Genomic DNA, 14,677 nt, shown 5'->3' with positions numbered 1-14,677 from the left:
CCCCCCAGACAGCAATACACGACCTTGGCGCTCAGATTGGATTAAGGGCGTCTCCTGGCTTATTAGACCTTATTAGAGCATAGACCAGCGCTAAATCGAGGCCTGAGTGGCTAATCAACGCATCGGCCGCGGGAGACTGAGTGGCTTGAGGGGCGGAAGGAAATTCATGCACTGGGCGTTGAGAGGGAGTGAATATTTGGCCTGAAGCGACGAGGAAGAGGAAAATGAGGCCACATTATAAATATTCATTGCACTTACGTCATCTTGTGGAAGCGATGGTTTGTTGTGCATTAAAAGAAGGACGACTTATTAGACTTTCACTATATTTCTTTCTCTTTGTGTTTTTCTTTCTTATATCTTTTTCACTCATTCATTCATGCTTTCTTTCGCTTTCTTTCTTACTCTCTCTCTTGTTGTTATCTATCCGTCTGTCTGTCTGTCTCTCGTCTGATCAAATTCCCTTTTTCACTTGCTCAGCTTCCTTCCTTCGCCTCTAATTTCTCTGCTGCCGTTCCCTTCAACACAAAACCCATTCTCCTCAGTGACCCCTTCTCTCTTCCCCTTTCTTCCTATCTCACCACCTTCCCGTCTTCCTCTCTCTCCCTCTTTCTCTCCCTCTTTCAACTCATTCACTTTCCCCTCCTTCATTTTCCTGCTCCATTTACTTTCCAGCTCTTTCCTCTCTCTTCCTTCTTCATTTTGCTTTATTACCCTTTTATTTGTTCTGGTCTCTACCCTTCGTGGAGTGCAATTTTTTCGGTTCTTTTTGTCTACCTCTAAAATTTTGTAATTAGCAATTTTTTTTTACAATGCCCAGTCCTTTTTTTTTCTTCTTTAATTTCATTCTCTAACTGTCAATCCTGTTTTTATGTATGTCTATTCCCTGCTCCTTCATTATTTTTTCTATGTTTTTTCCCTGCTTTTATCACGTTCCTTATCTCTCTATGTCATTCTCTTCCGTTCCTTCTCTGTATAACCGTCTTTCCTTTTTCCCTTCCTTTCTCTTTATCACTTTTCCTTGTTCTCCCTCCATACTTTCCCCTAATAGTTTCTTCCATTCCCTTCTCCTTCATCCGCCCTCCTTTTCCTCCCCTCCTTCCCTCAACACCTCTCCCACACCTCCTTCTATCCTTTACATATTTCTCCATTCCCTCCTCTTATACCTGTCTTTTTCTCTCCCTTCCCTCCATCTTTACCCTTTCCTCCTTATCTTCCTCCTCCCCCGACACCTTTTCTCTAGATACAATCCTTTCTTTCTTCAATCCTCTCTAGTTCCTCCCTCTTCCCTTCGTCTTTAACCTGAAACCCTGTCCTATCGCGTTTTCTCTACATGGCTTTCTTTCTTCCATCCTTTCTTCTTCGATTACCTGGCTCTCCCTACCTCCTTACCCTCCCTCCTTGTCTTCCCTCCTCCCCCCAGCACCTCTGCCACACTTCCACCTGTTCGTGTCTCTGCAGAGTTGGCGGTTCACGCGGGTCAGCGGTCATGTCTCGAGGAGTGATTGGATAATGCTTGCCGGTGCGTGAGGCGGGGAACGCGCGGGGACCTCGTGAGCCGCGTGAAGGAAAATTTCGCCGCCACACGTGACAGGAGGCGAGGAAAGGAAGGTGACTCGAGGTGTTCTGAGGGAGGTGGATTACTGTTTTTTTTTGTGTGTGTGTTTGAATGGGGTGTTTTATTAGGTGGGTTCTTGTGCGTATGAGTGTTTATTATGTTTAGTATATATAGTGTTTGTTTTATTGCCTTCACCTACGATAAATGATGATAATAATAGACAAAATAGTAATAATGAGACACTTGCACGTGATTTATTATTTTCCTATGTGAACTATTTTAAAGATATACGGTTTAGGCTCACAAGGAAGGACGGGTCAAGTAGTTCGATAGACGTGTGATAAAGGATAATACGAATAATGATGAGAATAATAACATAATAGTATACATGCTTTAGAGGAGAGTAGCAAATAGTTTAGCTTCGGTGACTTGTTTGTGATCACCTTTTCAGTTTCGTTCCGCGCCTCTGCTAAGTTTAATTGGTTTAGGTTTAGTTTGGCGTTCGTCGGCGAGAGCGAGACAAAGGGAGATAAATTTAGATAGAAAGTTAAATAGATAAGACAGCAAATAGACAAAGAGAAATAATATATCAACAAAGACATAAAAAAACAAAATAATACGAATACAAGAACACAAACAAACAGATAAAAATGAAAAAGAAGAAACTAAAATAGGTAAAAATTGTACTACGAAGTGTTAATGTGTTTTAATGGACTTGAGAAAAGCGAGAGAGCGAGAGCCAGAGAGCCAGAGCGAGAGCGAGAGCGAGAGAGAGAGAAACACCGAGAGCGAGAGAGAGACAGGAGGGAGATGCAGAAAAGGGAGAGAGTTGGATGCTACTGGAAGTGCGCTGGAAACTGCCGGCAACAGCTATACTAAAATGCAATTCCGGATGCTAACGAGGCGCTGCGAGGAAATCAAATCACGCTAAAAAGGTTGGGAATGAAGGTTGTCAAAAAGGGAGAGTGCGACAAATGCTGCAGAGAAGAGCGGGATGCGGGTACTCACTCATTCACTGCTGGACAGGAATGAGATGAGGGATGAAGGTTTCAAGTCGTCAGCATCATTATCGTTATCTTCATCTTCAGCAATTAACAGTAGAGAGGCTTACACCATCATTATTGTCTTCATTTTCATCTTTAGCCATTCAGCAGGTGGGGCGTTTTACCTCATTATGCTTTACAGTCATTATCATCCTTATCTTCATCTTTGGTCATTAACAGAAGATGCGTTTTAGCTCTTAATGCTTATTCATCATCTTCACCATCGTCAGCCATAATCAATCTACTGCAGGAAAAGGCTTTTCTCAACATTCTCCATCTCTCTTATTTGAAATTTGATAAGTTCTACGGCAAAGAATCTAACGTCTATGGCAAATATTCTAAGTTTGCATTGACCTCTGCACTTTCCGGGGTTGCAACACAGACACAAAGACAGACAGACAGCGAGAGGGAAAGAAATACAAACAGAAACACAGAGAAAAGAATTGAGAATGAAAATAAAAGGAGAGGATGAACAACTGAGGGGATTCACGCGATAAAGATTGATAAACAAAAACAGAGAAAACAAAGGCCAGAATGATAAGAAAAAAAAAGGAAAGGATGAATTAAAGGAAGGGTTGCAATACACAGGGAAAGAGAAAGCAATACAGATAGGGAGAGAAAATAAGCTAGAATGAGAAAGAAAATGAGCGTAACAGAGGGGGTTCATGCAAGAAATACAGATAAACAAACACAGAGAAAACAGAGGGCAGAAAGAGAAGAAAAGAAAAGAGGAAAGGATGCGCCACAGAGAGGGTTCAGGCAAGTCTCAGGGAACTCACTGAGAGACAGACAGTTCGCGAGTCTAGACGGTTCCTTGGTCAGGGCCGCGAAACAGTCCCCACGGCGAGACGGGTCAAGGAGGTGCGTGTGTGGCCGAGCGTGAGGCAGGACGGTACAAAGAGTGAGGATCAATGACCGTACTAAGGCGAGGATGGTCCCAAGTGCTTTTAAACTGTTTTGTCTCTCGTATTTCAACTCTGTTTTTTTTCTCTTATTTAAACTCTTATATTTCAACTCTGTTTTTTTTTCTCTTATTTAAACTCTTATATCACTTTCTCTTTTCAGTATTTCTTTCTCTCTCTTTCTAAGTCATTTATCGTTTCGGCTTGACTGAAAGAACGAAGCTGAGACCAAATCGTCACTGTGGTTCTTTTTTTTCACATTAATTTCCATGTTTTCTAATTCTTTTGTCTGTTCCATGTCTGTATATCTGTCTGTTTCTGTCTCCGTTTGTCTCTCTGTCTCTACGTCTCTGTCTCTGTCTCTGTCTCTGTCCCTCTCCCTCTCCCTCTCTCTCTCTCTCTCTCTCTCTCTCTCTCTCTCTCTCTCTTTGCCCACCTTTTTCCCTCCCTGCATCAAAGCTAAGAGGCCATTTGCTGAAACACCGCCGCCGTTCGTAGCGAAACAAGAACGAAAACTGCACCCACTTGAGCCCTAATTACAAGAGCCTTTTCCATTACCACGCTGAGCTAATAGGGTAAAAGTAGACGGTTCCTTTGACGCATGAGGTGGCTTAGAAGAAGAGTGCCCTATGCAAAGATATGACAGTGGTTCATTTTATTGTGCTTTCTATCTATCTTTCTTTATTGCTACGTCCCTCTTTCTTGTTTTCTCTCTCCCTCTCTCTCTTTTGTACCTATCTTTATCTCCTTGATGTACTAGCTGTTCCTTTCTTTGTTGTGTTTTCTCTCTACCTTCCCTTTCTTTATTCTTAAGTAGCTTCCCATCTTCTTCTCCCTCTTTCTTCTAGTTTTGTCTTTACCTACTGATTTTTCTTGACACAATTGTGGTTTCTTTATCTATTTTGCTTTCTGTCTCCCTTTCTTCATTTCTACGTCCTTCGCTCTCTCTTTTTCTCTTCCTTTTTCTTCCACGTCATTCTCACTTGTCGGTTTTTCTTTCGTTCTTATGATTTTCACTTCCCTCTTTCATATCTACGGTCCCCTTTCTCCTTTTCCTTCTCTCTCTTTAACCTAGATTCATCCTCACCTGTTTTTCCCTGATTCTGTGTTCCGGGGCAGGGAGGCGATGAGTATAGCCGGTGGTGGTAAGCGAAGGAGGCAGAGGAGGGCGTTTGGACAAATGAGGAAACGGGTTGATTGGGTCTGAGTGGTGAAGGAATGTGATGAAGGGGAATGAATGGCATGACTGGCCGGCTGGTGATGAGTGTGAAAGAATGGAGCGTGGTGGTGGTGACAGGGATGGTGGCGGAGACAACGGTGGTGGTGGTGGTGGTGGTGGTGTTTGAGAAGAATGAGGAAGGCGAGAGAACGGAGATGTGTGAGGAAGGGCTAGCAAAGAAATTGGTGTGAAGGAAAGAGTCTAGTATTGAGGGCGGTAAGAAAGGAATGTTACTAGAGAAAAGAGCGAGCGAGGAAAATGGTTGAGATGATGATAAAGAAGATTCTATATACGTATACTTCCCTCGCCAGCAGTCACTATTTAAAGACATTTATTCATGGGACTAGACTCAAAAACACTCACCCTTCTTCCCCCTCTCTCACCCTTTCCTTCATCCTCTACCGCTTTATCACCGTCATTTTTTTCCTTTCGCTTTTGCCTCTCTCCTCCTCCTCCCTCTCTCTCTCTCTCTACCTCTACCCTTTAACATACTCCTTTCCTCCCTTTTCCTATGCCTCTCTCCTTCTCCCTCTCTCACCTCTCTCTACCTCTACCGTTTTACCACAATCCTTTCTCCATCTTCACCTCTCCCTGTCCCCTCCTCCTCCTCCCTCTCCTTCTCCCTCTTTCACCGCTCTCTACCTCTACCCTTTTACAAACAATTCTTTCTTCATTTTCACCTCTCCCTGTCCCCTCCTCCTCCTCCTCCTCCTCCTCCTCCACCTCCTCCTCCTCCTCCTCCTCCACCTTGCTGCTCCCTTTCAGAACCTGCCACTTGCCTGTGCTAACGCGATTTTCCTCCTTCCTTTCATTATGGTCCTCCTCCTTTTCCTTCCTCCTTCATTGCAAGTTCATTCCATCTTAAACATATAGAATTTTTAAGGTACCTCGAATGCTCCTATATATTTTTTTCCTACTTTATCTTTTCATGAAATTTTCCTTATCTATTTTCTTCTTCTTTTTCTTCTTTTTCTTCTTCTTCTTCTACTTTTTCTACTTTTTTTTCTTTTCCTTCTCTTTCATGTTATTTTTCTTACTACTACCATCTTTCTCTTCCTCTTCCTCCTCCTCTTCCTCTTTCTTCTAGCTCTTGAAATTCTTAAACCGAGTGCTAATATTACATAACCAATGGTAGGAATATGAACTACGCCAAAAATGTATATAGGAAAGGTAAAAAAAAAGACCATAAATTTAGGAATACAGTTCGTGAATGAGCCCATTGTCCTCGCGTCCCCATTCACCCTTAGGAAAAAAAGAAGATATTCCTTATTCATGCAAAAAATTCTCTGGCAGTTCAAAGAGTGTGTGGCTGGCCGGTTGAAAGAGGCTGAGACGAGGGGAGGGAGAGGAGGATTAGGGGCAGAGTCTGAGGCGAGGGAGGCAGAAAAGAAGGAAAAGGGAAAGGATTGAATGTAATGTAAAGGGAGGGAAGGGAACAGAGTGGAGGGATGTGGATAGGGGCAGAGTCTGAGGCGAGGAAGGTAGAGAAGAGAGAAAAGGGAAAGGGTTGAGAATTATGTAAAGGGAGGGAAGGGAAAAGGTGGGGGGGATTGGAGGAGGGAAGGGAAGAGGATGGGGATGAAGGGAAGGGACGAGAGAGGAAGAAAGGAGCGGGAATGGGGATTGGCTGAATAATTAATTAGCTGGAGTAGGTAGGAAGCAGGGTTGGATTAAATACTGATTTTTTATAAGTCAAATACAAATACAAATACTTTTGTTCGGGATTCCAAAAATACAAATACAAATACTTTTGTTCGGGATTCCAAAAATACAAATACAAATACAAATACAAATACTTCTATTCCTGAATCTAAAAATACAAATAAAAAAAAAAATACTCCTATTCCAGATTTCAAAGATACAAATAAAAATACTCCTGAGATTATACAAAAAATATAAAGATACTTTTTTCACAAGTTTACACTTCACATCATAATTGCATTTTATCATCATTAATGCCCGGAAGGTTTCCGGGCCGAGTCTTGCTCGCTTAGGAGTGTAAAAATTGCCGGCCTTACTAAACACCCTCTCAGATGGTGCCGGTAACTAACAGGTTCTTGCCTTCCACAAGCTCAAAGGGTCAACGGTGCGGAGATGAGTACCTACCGCAGCCACACACAGCTATTTTTTTTTTACAGCAAAGGAGACAACACAAGGGCACACAAATAGGAAACAACAATAAAAAAAGCCCGCTACTCGCTTCTCCTGTAAAGAATCCGAAGAGGTGGCCGAAAGAGCAGTCAACTACGTGAAAAGATAGCGTAAGAAGAATAGCGTATGCACCCGCCTTTAACTTCACCTTCAGTTTTTTTCCTTTGGTGTCATGGCTAAGTGCAATGGTTAACACATATATACTCTCTCTCTCTCTCTCTCTCTCTCTCTCTCTCTCTCTCTCTCTCTCTCTCTCTCTCTCTCTCTCTCTCTCTTCATCCCAACAAAAAACGAGTCACGGCCACGTCCCTCCACCCCACCCGTGTAAATAGACGCCGTGCATCGCAACAAACCCGTAACCGTGATCCCGCAAGTACCACCACCTCTATTACTAAGCCTCTAGATAACTTAAAAATCCTTAGTTTCAATGCGCGTAGCCTAAGAAACAAATTTGATGAACTGAGATGTCTTGCTTTAACAGAAAATTTTGACATAATTGCTATAACCGAAACATTTATCGACACCACAAATATTGATTTAAGTTCCGAATACAACATAGATGGCTACAGACTCTTCAACAAAGATCGTGTAAACCGTAGAGGCGGTGGCGTCGCCCTTTATGTCAAAAGCTATTTGCAACCCACTGACAAAACACTGGAAACAGTAACGTTGAACATTTGTGCGTGCGAGTAAACATTGCAAAAGTCAACTTAAATATATCTGTCACCTACAGACCTCCCGGGCAATCACTCGATGACGACCTTGAAATGTACAGCGTCTTAAGGCAGTCACTTAATAACAGCGACTCACTGATATTAGGAGACTTTAACCTCCCCATATCGACTGGGCGACACTGTCAGGTACAGAAGGCGAGTCACATAGAATGATCGAATTTCTAGAAGAAAATTATCTAAGCCAAATGGTTTCTGAGCCAACTCGACAAAATAATATACTCGACCTTGTTATAACGACCCAAGATAACCTAATCAGTAGTGTCACGGTAGGAGAACACCTCGGTTCTTGCGATCATAAATTAGTGCGCGTCGACATTAAAGCTCAATCATCAGTGACTGAAAATAAAGTAAAGGTGCCCAATTTCAAAAGAGCTAACTTCGTAGAAATCCGACAAAAACTAACAGAAATACAACTATCAGATGACGGCAACGTAGAGGAAGCCTGGCTGTTTTAAAAATCACTTACTTACTCAGCAGAACACATTCGTCCCCTTGTGCGAGAAGCGAATTAACACTAATAAAAGCCCACCGTGGTTTAATAGCGAAATTAAACAATCAGTCAATGAGAGAAAACTATTTTACAGGTTAAAGAAAGAACAAAACACGCCCGAAAACATTAGACTTTATAATGATGCCAGGCGACGAGTAAAAAGACTAGTAGGTCAGGCAAAGCGTAGATATGAAGAAAATATTGCAGCCAACTGTAAAAATAATCCGAAATCTTTCTTCAGTTACATAAACAACAGAAAGGCGATCAAAAGTGGTATTGGACCTTTAACAAACAGCGACGGTGCACTAGTGACTGACAGTCAACACATTGCAAACCTGTTAAACAATTACTTTTCCTCGGTGTTTAATACTAACAGTCTTCCTCTCGCTACCACCAACGCCAGTACTATTGTAAATCTCGAGCATGCATTGCCTAATTTTGAAATAACAACCGATGAAGTCCTTAAAGCTCTCCATTCACTTCAAACAAATAAAAGTCCCGGACCTGACAAAGTATATCCAACTCTGCTGAAAGAAACAAAGAGCGAAATACTCTCCTCCTCACAACCGTATTCAATATGTCCTTGCGACAAGGCATCGTCCCTTCAGATTGGAAAAAGGCTAACGTGACACCGATTTTCAAGAAAGGAGACAAAAAGTACCAGGTAATTACAGGCCCATTAGTCTAACTTCGGTTGTAGGTAAGCTACTTGAGGGCATAATTAGAGACAAAATTGTGAATTACCTTGAAAGCCACTCATTGATTGGGGACTCACAACATGGCTTCCGAAACAAAAGATCCTGCCTATCAAACCTATTAACCTTTTATAACGACCTCTTCACTGTTTATGACGTAACCAAATCACTGGACGTAGTCTATCTTGATTTCCAGAAAGCGTTTGATAAAGTCCCGCATCATAAATTACTTTACAAATTAAAGCAAATAGGTATTGACGGTCAAGTAAACCAATGGATCGCGAATTGGTTGAGCAACAGACAACAAAGAGTAGTGATTGACGGATTTAACTCAGAGTGGGCGCCTGTCACTAGTGGCGTCCCTCAGGGCTCGGTCCTTGGCCCAGTGCTCTTCATTATTTACATCAACGACGTGGATGTTGGACTCAATAACCGCATTAGTAAATTTGCAGACGACACAAAGATTGGCAACTCGGTTCTCACTGACGAAGACAGGCAAAGCCTCCAAGAGGATTTGCACAAAATTTCAGCTTGGTCGGATAGATGGAGATGCCCTTTAACGTAGACAAGTGCCAGGTCCTTCAAGTTGGAACGAGGAATAAGAAGTTCGAATACGAAATGCGCGGCGTTAAACTCAAAAGCGTTCAATGCGTCAAAGACTTGGGGTCAAAATCGCGTCAAACCTCAAATTCTCACAGCAATGCATCGATGCAGCAAATAAAGCGAACAGAATGTTGGGCTTCATTAAAAGAAACTTTGTATTCAAGAATAAAGATGTAATACTCCCGCTCTACAACAGTTTAGTCAGACCCCACTTGGAATATGCGGTACAGTTTTGGTCTCCCCACCATGCAAAGGATATTGCTAAATTAGAAGGTGTTCAGCGTCGGGCAACGAAAATGATCCCTTCCTTGCGCAACAAATCCTACGAAGAAAGGCTTTCTACCCTTAACATGTTCTCTTGAGAAACGTCGCCTCCGAGGAAAACTGATCGAATGTTTTAAAATACTTAATGGTTTCACGAATGTAGACAGATCAACATTGTTTATGATCGATGACACTTTGCGCACGAGGAACAATGGCGTAAAACTCAGATGTAGACAAGTAAATTCAGACTGCACCAAATTTTTCTTCACCAACGTTGTAGTGCGAGAATGGAATAAGCTTCCACCGTCAGTGGTCCAGTGTAACACGATTGACTCCTTCAAAAATAAGCTCGACCGTCACTTCCTTCAACTTAATATCAATTAGAGTAGAAATGCAACGTTTTGGAGTCTTCTGATTAATGTAAAATCACTTAGGTTTAAGGACAGACCACCAAGTCTGGACCATGGGGTCTGTGTGGTCTGATTTTCTATGTAAATCTATGTAAATCTCTCTCTCTCTCTCTCTCTCTCTCTCTCTCTCTCTCTCTCTCTCTCTCTCTCTCTCTCTCTCTCTCTCTCTCTCTCTCTCTCTCTCTCTCTCTCTCTCTCTCCCCCCCCGCCAAGGTCTTGCAGCGCTTGGAGACCCGAGTCAAGTGAGCACTGAAACTGGTCGTCAGTTATTCTCTGTTTTGCGTCATTTTTTTTTCCTCAACGTCTTCTGCGTAGTCATCGAAATGGCGACCTCTATGTTAAGGCTGAACTTGACTGAAAAAAAAAGGTTCAGTTTTTTTTCAAGGACACACACACACACACACACACACACACACACACACACACACACACTTAATCAGGACTGAAACGCGTATTCCCACTCTTTCCTCACCCCTGCTATTCTCTCTCTCTCTCTCTCTCTCTCTCTCTCTCTCTCTCTCTCTCTCTCTCTCTCTCTCTGTAAAGTACGTAACAATAGGGAGCGGAGAAAGAGTTTTAAACGCTCGACGAAGTTTAAGAAATGTGCCGTAAGGTTGTGACGAAGACTGAAGTGCTAAAAGGTGTCGCCTCGCTAGCTACTGCGTACTACTTGCTGCTATACTGTTATCATCATTATTGAGAATCGTGAATGGGGTATACCCGGAGGAGTACAAATATCAGTAGTTATACAAAGTCTCTTACTCTGCCATATTCAAGACACAGATAATCAAAAGGATAAAGATTGGGGAGCAGCGACGTAGCGATCTTATTTTTTCTGTATCCTCTTATTTTGGCCCTTGAGCTTTCTGTCTTCTGTGTTGAAAAAAAAGAAAGAAAGAAAAGAAAACTGCCAAGTCTTTACCTCATCGATTTCCATTTTTTTAGCAAACTCTTTATCATTGTTAGCTACCATTTATTATTTTTTTTTTTACTTGACGCTTTTCTTCGTTTTATTTTTTGGCTGCAGAGGGGGAGGGAGGGGGGAAACCATTATAATCCAAATTCTTTCTATTACTCTGTCTTACCTCCCCCCTCCCTCCCTCCCTCTTCTTGCCTCCCTGCCCCCGTCCTTCCCTTCCAGCTCAAGGTCGGACCGGAACTAAGGACTACACAATGAAAAAAAAAAATGTGGCAGGAAAACGTGTAGGTAGAACTGACCATGACTGATGGTGGATTAGATAAGTAAACAAATAAATAAGATGAAAAAAATAAGATAAACAATTAAACAAATAAAAGATATAGAGATAGAACCTATTTTTATTTATGCGGATTTTTTTATTTATTTATCTACTTTTGCCCTTGAGCTGCTTCCTTAACCGCAAGAAGAAAAAAAAGATGAATAGATAAACATAATGATAGATAGCCATGCAGATAAATAGATAAAGAGTCAGACAAATAAATGTTTGATCGTTAGATGATTTGATAGTTAGTTAGTTAATAGGTAGTCCAATAGTACCCTTGTATAGTACCCTTACTTAGATAGGTAGTTAGATAGGTAGTTTAATAGTTAGACAGTTTGAATTAGTTAGTTAGTTCGTTAATGTTACTCTATTCTGTATTTGTTTATTTATTTATTTATTTGGATTATTTTTTTGTTTCTGTTTTGTTTTGGTGTTTTTCTTTTTCTTTTAGTTTCTTTTTCCTTTTCTTTTCTTTATCTTTTTCTTTGTTTTCTTGCTGTTGTTTTTCTTTTTTGATGTTCTTTTATTTCATATCATCCTCTTGTTGATGTTCATTGGTCTGGGTGAGCCGCTTTCCTCCCAGAAGAGACCCACCCATAATTTTGGTGATGTTAGTTAGGGGCCGAAAGGTGGATGATGTTTCTTATATTTTTCTTCTCTTGATGTGTTTTTCTTCTTGTTTTTGTTTACCGATGTTTTTTTCTGTTCTTTTTCTTCTTACTTCTTTTCTTCGTGTTTTTTAATGTTCTTTTATTTCATATCATCCTCTTGTTGATGTTCGTTGGTCTGGGTGAGCCGCTTTCCTCCCAGAAGAGACCCACCCATAATTTTGGTGATGTTAGTTTGGGGCCGAATGGTGGATGATGTTTCTTTATATGTTACTTTTCTTGATGTTGTTCTGTTTTTGCTGTTACTTTTCTTTTGCGATGTTTTTTTGCTCTTTTTTTCCCTATTTTTTGGTGTTCTTTTCTTTATCATCCCTCTTTGATGTTCTTTGGTCTGGATGAGCCTCTTTCTCCCCAGAAAAGACCCACCCATAATTTTGGTGATGTTAGTTTGGGGCCGAATGGTGGATGATGTTTCTTTGTATGTTACTTTTCTTGACGTTGTTCTGTTATTGTTGTTACTTTTCTTTTGCGATGTTTTTTTCTCTCTTTCCCATTTTTTTGGTGTTCCTTTCTATATCATCCCTTGTTGATGTTCTTTGGTCTGGATGAGCCTCTTTCTCCCCAGAAAAGACTCATCCATAATTTTGGAGATGTTAGGGCCTGAAGGTGGATGATCTGTGTTTTTTTTTTTTTTTCTTGATGTTTTATTACTACATTTTCCTTTTTCTGGTGTTCCTTTTTATTTTCCTTTTCTTTGGTGTTCCCATCACGTGGATTGTCTACGACATCTAACGAGCACCACAAGCCCCGGTTTATTGTTCGGAGTTTGCTCTCCTAGGCAGACTGCCTACCACGGCTGACGAGCTCCACCTGCCCGGGTTTATTGTTCGGAGTTTGCTCTCCTAGGCAGACTGCCTACCACGGCTGACGAGCTCCACCTGCCCGGGTTTATTGTTCGGAGTTTGCTCTCCTAGGCAGATTGCCCACCACGGCTGACGAGCTCCACCTGCCCGGGTTTTATGTATGGAGTTTGCTCTCCTAGGTGTATTACCTATGACGGCTCACGAGCCCAACCTGCCCGGGTTTTATGTTCGGAGTTTGCTCTCCTAGGTGTATTACCTATGACGGCTCACGAGCCCAACCTGCCCGGGTTTTATGTTCGGAGTTTGCTCTCCTAGGTGTATTACCTATGACGGCTCACGAGCCCCACCTGCCCGGGTTTTATGTTCGGAGTTTGCTCTCCTAGGTGTATTACCTATGACGGCTCACGAGCCCAACCTGCCCGGGTTTATTGTTCGGAGTTTGCTCTCCTAGGTGAATTGCCTACCACGGCTAACGAACCTCACCTGCCCGGGTTTGTAATCGGAGTTTGCTCTCCTAAGTGAACTGCTTTCGCTAACGACCTCCACCTGCCCGGGTTTGAAATCGGAGTTTGCTCTCCTAGGTGAACTGCTCACGCTAACGACCTCCACCTGCCCGGGTTTGTAATCGGAGTTTGCTCTCCTAGATGAATTGCTTTCGCTAACGACCTCCACCTGCCCGGGTTTGTAATCGGAGTTTGCTCTCCTAAGTGAACTGCTTTCGCTAACGACCTCCACCTGCCCGGTTTTGTAATCGGAGTTTGCTCTCCTAGATGAACTGCTTTCGCTAACGACCTCCACCTGCCCGGGTTTATTGTTCGGAGTTTGCTCTCCTAAGTGTATTACCTATGACGGCTCACGAGCCCAACCTGCCCGGGTTTATTGTTCGGAGTTTGCTCTCCTAGGTGAATTGCCTACCACGGCTAACGAGCCTCGCCTGCCCGGGTTTGTTGTTCGGAGTTTGCTCTCCTAGGCAGATTGCCTACCACGGCTAACGAGCCCCACCTGCCCGGCGTTGTAGCTGAAAGATCTCCGGCACCTCCGTCGGGGTCCTGATGGACGACGAGGCGCCCTGCCGGGAGCCCTCCAGTCCTGCCATGCTCGCCTGGGAGACCTTGGGCTCGCTGGCGCTCCACCGCCCCGCCGATTCGAATAGGGCGGATGCAAGAACTCGCTTCTTAAAACTACCAGACTGGATTATAAAATTAATCATAAATGCCGTGAAGGCGCCGGTCACCGCGTTTATCTTTTCTTGGATGAAGGACCGATGGGCCTCGGGGACGCGCACAAGCATCATAAGGAATCCTCGCCGCGGCTTCCGGCGCAGCATCCTTTTCCCTTTTCTTTCTTACTTCCAATTTTTCTTTTTAATTATATTTTCTTTCTCTGATTGACTGATTGATTGATTTTACATCGTAAGAATTGGTTCACCAATTAACGTCTTTCAGGTACATTGCATTCACACACCTGCTGAAGGAGAACACCAGTGAGCGTTTTGACTCACGAGGACGGCCCACTAAAGTTTCCTAACATTTGTATTGGGCTGCCACTTCTCTTTAGTCGTCTGTTCCTCTATTTTTCTCTTCTTTATTTCATTCTATTTCTCCCTTTCTTTCGTCCTTGCTCTCTATACATATATTTCTTTCAAACTTCTTCATCAGCCTCCTTTCCTTTCCATTCTCCCTCCCCTTCATCTCCCTCCATCCCTTTCATCCCCCTCGCCCTTTGCTCTTTTTCTGTTATCATCACGACAGCTGTTTAATTTCTCTGCGGGGACTTTTTTTTTTTATATTCGTGGATGTGACATGCTTCCCGGGGCGTCCATGTTGTTGCACAGCACCCTAGAATATTCTTGGCAAAGTGCTTCAAATTTTTTAAGCTTTTTGCGTCACGCCAGTACCT

General features: G+C 42.6%; 1 long non-coding RNA gene across 9 annotated transcripts; it reads right to left on the bottom strand.

Annotated features, from left to right (window-relative positions):
• Positions 1–12,039: 12,039 nt before the first annotated feature.
• Positions 12,040–14,217, bottom strand: LOC127000305 (uncharacterized). 9 transcript variants are annotated; one of them, XR_007753878.1, is made up of 5 exons: positions 13,645–14,206; positions 13,514–13,576; positions 13,388–13,450; positions 13,194–13,324; positions 12,040–12,989 (listed from the first exon to the last, which is right to left on the bottom strand). It is a non-coding gene; the product is annotated as an uncharacterized LOC127000305 (long non-coding RNA). The 9 variants fall into 9 exon arrangements; XR_007753883.1 differs by lacking the exon at positions 13,388–13,450 and having other exon boundaries at positions 12,040–13,102; positions 13,171–13,387; positions 13,451–13,576; positions 13,645–14,210; XR_007753879.1 differs by lacking the exon at positions 13,388–13,450 and having other exon boundaries at positions 13,451–13,576.
• Positions 14,218–14,677: the final 460 nt, after the last annotated feature.

This window comes from Eriocheir sinensis, chromosome 18 (assembly GCF_024679095.1).
Source record: "Eriocheir sinensis breed Jianghai 21 chromosome 18, ASM2467909v1, whole genome shotgun sequence".
In the NCBI taxonomy this organism is placed as follows: Eukaryota; Metazoa; Arthropoda; class Malacostraca; order Decapoda; family Varunidae; genus Eriocheir; species Eriocheir sinensis.
This window is presented reverse-complemented; position numbering and strand designations above follow the sequence as displayed.